The sequence below is a fragment of the Diadema antillarum genome, unplaced genomic scaffold (genome assembly GCF_040938485.1).
Source record: "Diadema antillarum isolate AM-2024a unplaced genomic scaffold, OU_Dant_1.0 seq00000476_RagTag, whole genome shotgun sequence".
Lineage (NCBI taxonomy): Eukaryota > Metazoa > Echinodermata > Echinoidea > Diadematoida > Diadematidae > Diadema > Diadema antillarum.
Genome location: NW_027271443.1, coordinates 195,993 through 204,323, shown reverse-complemented (window position 1 = coordinate 204,323; position 8,331 = coordinate 195,993).

The window sequence follows — 8,331 nt, the reverse complement described above, 5'->3', positions numbered from 1 at the left end:
GATCTACCATTCTAAAAGGAATTCAAAGTTTGATAAAAACTGTCACAATTCTGGCTAAGATAGATCTACCCAAAACCAACTGCTACGTTCGAATAAAAGATGGGACTCGCCTTTATGGGGCCACTTTGTCTCGCTTTGAAAACATTTCAGCAATCTCGAAGACAATTTTCGTCAAATAAACTTATTCTAATCACTCCTCTTGAAATGACATGCTCGTTTAAATTTCATGGTGTAATTGTTTCACAAAAGGTGACATATCTGAACCCTCATATCTCACTGCCAAAACCATTTCTTTTGATTACATTGGTACCGCTTTATTATCTTTTTAAACAATAGCCCCCCCTATATATATTTTAAAGATATAAAAAAGGGGGTATGATGCACCCTTTAATTTTCTAAAGGCGCCTCCTCTTTACGGAATTCCTGGATCACCTTACTACACGCGCGTCTATATGATAGAATATGAACATTGTCCTCAATTTGGCGCAACCAAAAAAAAAAAAGAAAAAAAGAAAAAAAAAAGGAGCAAAACCAGGCTAATCTATTAAATGCCAAAAGAGGATAAATTTTCGTACGTGCCAGGTAGAAATAATAAATTATGATATTGATAGATAAATGACAGGATAGGCCTATGACTTTATCAGGGCCTATATACTGCTTAAATTATTATGCCCCACTTTAGTCATCACTGCATGGCGCATGATAATTCGCAATATGATCATGTGATGATAGACCTATTATTATACCTACAATTTTATGTACATAAAGACCTACTATAAACAGGGGCGGATCCAGAAATTCCGTAAAGGGAGGCGCCTTTAAAGCAATTAAAGGAGGCGCAAGCGCCCCATATTTTTCTTTTTATTTCTTCTGTTTTAACAAAAAATAAAGAGGGGACGCACCGAGCGCGCGTCGATCCCTCAGGATCCACCACTGACAGATAAAGAATAATTTCTGAAAGGCCCTATCATAATGGTGGTACTCATCTATATCGTTCTTAATATAGGCACACTATTGCATTCACCTCGTGAGGAAGATAGACTTTTCCAGACCTATTAAAGGTCTACCATGTAACGGGGTTGTTGAAAAATATATATATATATTGTGGACATTATTTACGAACACACAAGCGTATGTAGGCCTGCATTGGCGCATAAAATAGTATTACGTAGTTGTCTGACTATATGAACTCAGTATGATCCTGTCTGTTTCCATTCGCATACGGATAAGCCTATCAGTACACGTCATGGCAATGTTGATAAACGGTATAGCATTAAGTGTTGCCATTATATAGCTGCCATCATAATCATTTATGACGAAATAGGAATTCTCTCCCTATTATAATACTGTAATGAAATGACGATTAAGTAGATTGCGTACAAGTATGTTGTGTATATAGCTTACGTGTACGTGTATTGGAAGGGCGTGCGCGCTCGGCAACTAATTATAGTACATGTGTAAAGGGCGGACGCGCTTAGCGCTCGTAGTATGCTATGGGTATATCTGCGAGCGCGTCCGCGTAGTTGAGAGAGTTGCTGAGCGCTCACTACAGCGGACGGACGTGCTGTCTGAATTCTCTCCGGCAGACTAATCGTCACCTACGAGTTACCATAGGGTTACGTGTGTAGGTGTTAGGTGCTAGGCGTCGGCTTCACACCCACTTTGTGTCGACTGGATCGTCATTATACGGTAATAAAGTTCTTTATCTTCATGAACTCGTTATGATTCGCGTGATTTAGTGTGATCAATTCTGCGAATATGATGTGGCGTGGTGTGTTGGCGTGATTTTTAACGTAAAGGCCGTGACCGTAGAGCCTACATAGAATACATCGTATATAAGATACTGTCTACTGACTGTTCAGAGAGAGAGAAACTAGAAGATACGGTTACGTTACATTTTGGTGGCAGCGGTGGGATGCAACAACGGTATACAGATACTCATTATCTATATTAGTCTACGATTACGGCCGAAGATGTCAGAAAGACGTCGGCAACATCGCCTACATCGACGCCTGTGTCGCCCGCAGTAACACTGACGCCTACCATATCTCAATGTACACAGAGTGCGCCTAGTAGCGCCTAACAACGGGAGAGTGCGAGTACAACACGGCGCCTGGCAGACGCGCCTAGATGACACGGCGCCTAGTTACGTGCGCCTGCCAGTATTGTGACGTGTTGGCATAGGTTATATTGCGCCTTACCAGTAGAGCGCATGTGTCACCTTCTGCAGGAGCGCCTGTGGAAGTAGGTTACGCCTATACTACTGTAGTATATGTACGATATATTCGCCACGCATATATTTGTATATTCCAGTGAGGTATATAGAGCGCCTATGTAGAGCGCTACATACGCCTTCTCAGTTTAGTGCGCCTTTTGTGTAGAGCGCTATAGGCCCCCACGGCTTCTTGTAAGTCCTCGTTCTGGCTCTCTATAGTGTGTTGCATAGTTATGTGGCGCCTATAGAATGCAGGTTGAAGAGAAATAGGGCGCCTTCTATATGAAGAGCAGCCATATTGGACATGTCGAGAGATAAGCGCCTACTGTATTGTTAAATAATGTGAACGGCTCTTAAGGCAAGCTATAAAAAAAAAGACACTAAATTTGTTAATGCGCCTTCAAGGTATAGTAGCATAGCGTTACATAAAGTTCCACATAAAGATTTTCGGATGTGGGTGCCTCAGTTTCAGTAGCGCCTGTAACCAGAGCGCCTTAAAGTGCAATTCAACAGTATTCAAATACCGAATACATCAATGTGTACTCAAATGAAGGACTTATGCGCCTACGTCATTTAGATACAGTATAACGTACATACGACTATAGCTTTTTACTTCCATAGATACTGATAGATAGAGCGTGTTAAATGGTTCTTCAGTATATAGCATTTACATGACGCCTACATATAGGTATACCTTTTGATACTGCGCCTACCAAGCGGCTATTGTATCACTCTACAGCGCCTACAGAATAATAGTTGAGTTTAGTTTCTATACGACAATCTAAGTGGAAGAAAATGGCGACAGGAAAAGTCTCAGCTGAGGATGAGCTTGACGTTCTCACAACGGAGTTGAAGCAAAGTGAAGACAACCTACAACAGTCGAAGGAGGAAAACGATTTGTTGCTAGAACAGAACCGTTTGCTCAGACTGCAGATTGAACAATTGACACTAGGAGTGGCCGCAGATGGCAAAGTGACACCCCCAACCTCTTTGCCGCAATCGGCATTCTCCGTACCTGATTCTCAGAACAAGGTGAAAAGGGTAACAGACGATCTCGCTGATATTCAGCTTTCAGGATGGATGCCTAAAGCAACTTCAACGACAGATAATCGTTCACGGAGAAGGGTAAATGTAGATGGAGGAGTGCGAGTCGGTCAGGGAGGATTCCCAGAGCTTGGTAAAGCAACGGAAGAAATGAACCTCGATGTTGTCACAACCACTCGAAAAGATAATACTAGACATGGTTCCGAATCACCTCAATTCAGACAGAATTGCATGCCACTGAGGAATCTCTCCAAGCCAAATATTCTACCAGAGAAATTCGACGGGAAGACATCTTGGAGGGACTATTTCAAACATTTTGAGGCGTGCAAAGAAGCCAATAATTGGCAAGATGCGGAAGCTAAGGTGTTCTTGGCGGCGAGTCTTCGAGGTCAGGCAGTGAAGGTACTTGGGGATGATTCTTCCTTGCAGTACAAGGAGTTGGTGCGGCTTCTGGACAAACGATTTGGACCAGGGCAGTTAGCAGAAAATTATCTGCTCGAATTACGGTTCAAGCGTCAAGGACCTAAGGAATCACTGCAAGAACTCGGACAAGTGATACGGGAAATGTCAACTTTAGCTTACCCAGAGCTCTCTGAAGAAGCACAGGACCGTCTGGCTAGAACACATTTCACAGAGGCTATTGAGGACCAGGCGATCAGAGAAGGTGTGTTCCGGGCCAGGCCCGTGTCCATGGACGAAGCCATTCAAGCTGCATTAGCGACAGAAAACTTCTTGAGGTTAGAGGAGCAACGCAATGGCAGGGGTCGAAGTTATTTGAAGCATGCACGAGTTGCAGATGACAAGGAGAAGGATTCGATGTCCCTGATTTGGGAGGAAATGAAGAAGCTAAAAGACGCAATAGGAAAGCAAGCAAGAGAACACGCAGAGAAAAAATCGGAAGGTAGCAACCGTAGTGGACAGAAGAACTCAGGTCGAAGTCAAGAGTGTTACAACTGCCACGAGTTTGGACACTTTGCTAGAAACTGTCCTAAACGGGCTGCTGAGAAAACCTCCTCGGGAAACGACAACCAGCCAACTCTGGAACCCGAGAGGAGGCAGTAGGAGGTACAGGGTTCCAGCCAATCAGAACGGGACAAAGGAATACCACGACATCTAAAGGAGGTGATCACACAATATTTCTTCCAAGAGGGTGTGCGAAAGGTGGACTCTATGTCGACGTACAGGTACGAGGAGTTAAAGCATTACTCCTGGTCGATACTGGGGCAACTGACACAATTCTCTCCTCATCTATGTACTATAGGATACCACATGGACAGAGGCCGAATTTGAGCTCATTTGAAGCTGATGTACGGAATGCCGATGGGAGTGAAATGGAAACCATGGGCAGTGCCATCATGGAAGTGAAAGTGGGGCACAGTGTTTGTACATCACGTGTTGTGTTTGGTGATACAGGGAATCTAGAAGGAATCCTTGGGATGGATTTCCTGTTGGAAACACAAGCCCGCGTAGACCTCCGAGATATGCATCTGGAACTTAATGGTGAGAAGATCCAGTGCAAGAGCAGGTATGGCGACAGAATTTGCAGGAGAGTGGTTGTTAGTTCTACGACAAGCATACCTCCTGGCCATGAAGCTTTGATTTCGGGGTTAGTGAGAGGGCGACCTGAGGAGCTTGGTCTCGGACTGGTGGAACCAAATGAGAAGAGTGAGATAGTAAGCAAGGGAGTAATTGTGGCACGGGTAGTAGCATCGGCACAAGGTAATATCGTACCTGTTAGAGTCTTCAACCCAGGAGAGAGAGTGTGTGTGGTCAGAAAGGGAACAGCTGCTGGGTACTTCACTCCTTTAGAAGCAAGTGATGTGGAGGAAGTCAACACAGACTGTTTTGAGAGACAACAGGAAGTCGAAGTCCCTGAACACTTGAGCGATTTGTTGAAACAAAGTTTGGAAGGGGTTGATCCACTATTTCACTCTAAGATCGCGAAGCTGTTGAGTGATTACCAAGACATTTTCTCCAAGTCTGACGAAGACATCGGGTACACAAACCTAATTCAGCACCACATTGAAACGGGCACCACATCACCTATTCGACAACGCCCAAGACGGTTTCCTCCCAAGGAGCAAGATGAGGTGGATCGACAAGTGCAGAATCTGCTAAAGACAGGTCGGATTGAACCATCAGATAGTCCCTGGGCATCGAACATTGTCCTAGTGCGGAAGAAAGATGGGACTAAGAGGTTTTGCGTGGATTATCGCAAACTTAACAATGTGACAATCAAAGATGCGTATCCTATCCCACGCATTGACGACTCCCTAGATTCTTTGGCAGGTTCAACATGGTTCTCAACCTTGGATCTTGCTTCAGGATACTGGCAAGTTGGTATGGACGATGACGCGAGGAAGAAATCTTCATTTGTTGTCAGAGGAGGGCTGTACTCTTGGCGAGTCATGCCGTTTGGTTTGTGTAATGCACCTTCAACCTTTGAACGCCTCATGGAACGTGTTCTCTCTGGACTCCATTGGAACATCTTACTAGTGTATCTAGATGACATCATAGTCTTTGCGAGAACAATTGATGAAGAGCTAGCACGTCTGGCCACAGTGTTTCAAAGATTGCGGGATGCTGGTCTGAAACTGAAACCAAAGAAGTGTTTCCTCTTCCGTCGAAGTGTTCTATATCTTGGGCATACCGTGTCATCAGAAGGGGTATCGACAGACCCAGACAAGATAAGAGTCATCAAGGATTGGCCAACCCCTACCTGTGTGAAAGAGGTGCAGAGTTTCCTTGGCCTTGCCTCGTACTATAGGAGATTCATCAAGGGATTCTCGTCTATTGCACGCCCTCTACATCAGTTGACAGAGAAGGGACGAGATTTCATTTGGACAGATGACTGTGAGCAAGCCTTCAGGATCCTTCAAGACCACCTTGTGTCGGCTCCAATCTTGGCGTATCCAGACCCTGGAAAGGAGTACATCCTTGATACGGACGCAAGCAATGTCGGCATTGGTGCGGTCTTATCCCAAGAGGTGGATGGGAAGGAAAGGGTGATCGCATACGCGAGCAAGACTCTGACAAAAGCAGAAAGAAACTACTGTGTGACGAGGAGGGAGTTGCTTGCCATAGTTGTCTTTCTTAAGCAATTCCGCCAATATCTGTACGGCAGTAAGATCACAGTCAGGACTGATCACGGGGCACTGAAATGGCTTCTCAACTTCCGTGATCCACAAGGACAGATGGCCCGTTGGCTTCAGGTCATAGCTGAATACGATTTAACCATTGTCCATAGGGCAGGTCGCTCCCACGCGAATGCTGATAGTCTCTCCAGACGTCCATGTGGGACTTGCCGGCAATGTAATCTCGAGGGCTCGACTGGACTAGTTTCACACTTGAGAGCACCCCCTTTACCGGAAAGTGACAAAGGACAAGCGGGTCATAGTTCTTCAGAACCTGAATCGAGCTTGAGAGCCGATGGTGTATCTGACAGCAACTACGTTCCTGCAGTAGAAGTAAAGGCTGTGACTGCTCAGCCGAATGTTACCACCGCAGACATAAAAGCTGCACAGTTGGAAGACTCATCCATGAAGTGGATCATAGAACGTAAGGAGAAATCTGACCCAAGACCAGACTGGTCAGAGATGATAGGCAAACCTGGAACTGAGAAGACATATTGGCGAATATGGGATCAGCTGGAGTTGAAGAGTGGTGTATTGTGCAGAAGATGGGAATCAGACGATGGAGGCGAGGTGAGATGGCACAGAGTCCTACCGGAAAGTCATCGCAAAGCAGTTGTCAGAGAACTGCATGGTGGTGCCACAGGAGGCCATCTCGGCATGAATAAAACCATCGCAAAGGTGCGCATGAGATTCTACTGGCCCAGTATGGATGCGGACATCAGGTCAGTGGTTAGAACATGCAACATGTGTGCCAGCAAGAAAGCTCCCAATGCTCACAAGAAAGCACCGCTACAACAAAGGCCAGTAGGAATGCCAATGGAAAGAGTTGCTCTGGACATAGTCGGACCTCTCCCGGAGACGGAACGGGGGAATAGATACATCCTTGTCGTTGGGGATTACTTTAGTAAGTGGATGGAGGCTTACCCAATAGCAGACCAATCAGCAGAGACGGTAGCAAACAAGTTCGTGCAAGAGTTTGTGTGCCGATTTGGAGTTCCCTTGACGTTACACTCTGATCAGGGCCGAAATTTTGAGTCCCGAGTGTTCAAGGAGATGTGTCGGATTCTAGGCATCGAAAAGACCCGTACGACACCTTACAATCCGAAGTCTGACGGCTTGATTGAGAGATTCAATCGAACTCTAATAACCATGGTATCGTTGATGATCAATCCACTTCAGAGGCAGCGTGACTGGGATGAAAAATTGCCATTAGCTCTTCTTGCTTACAGGTCTGCCCCTCAGGACTCTACAGGCGAGACGCCCAACATGCTGATGCTTGGGCGTGAGACACGTCTGCCGATAGACCTCACGACAGAGGTACTTCAAGACGAGCAGACCGAGGACGAACTGCAGACGGACTATGCGGAAAATCTTCGAAGACGCATGGGCTTAGCTCATGCAAGGGCAAGGAAGAATCTGCAAAAGAGCGCTAGACACCAAAAGATGACTTACGATAAGACTGCTGGTAAGAGAGACCTAAAGGTGGGGACATTCGTCTGGTGTTTTAACGCAGCCAAAACTAAGGGCTTGTCACCAAAACTCCAGAGGAAATGGCAAGGACCTTACCTTATCATCCACAAGTTATCAGATGTCACTTACAGACTTCAAGCAAAACCCCAGGGGAAGATGATGGTTGTCCATGCAGATCGCCTGAAACCGTATCAGGGCGAGGAGTTAGAAACGTGGAACCAAGAACCAGGCACAATACCAAAGCAACAAGACGTCGATTCGTCAGAGGGCGAACTAGTAATTCCAACAGCAGCACCACTTATCGAGTCAGAAGTTCCTGGTCTAAGCACCATGGATGTAAACACTGCTGTGGACCACCAACAGGAATACCATAATCAATTACCTATTGGGCGTCAGACTCCTGCATCAGCAGCTCGTAGGAATCCACAGAGACAGAGAAGAGAACCAAAGCGGTTGATTCAAGAAATA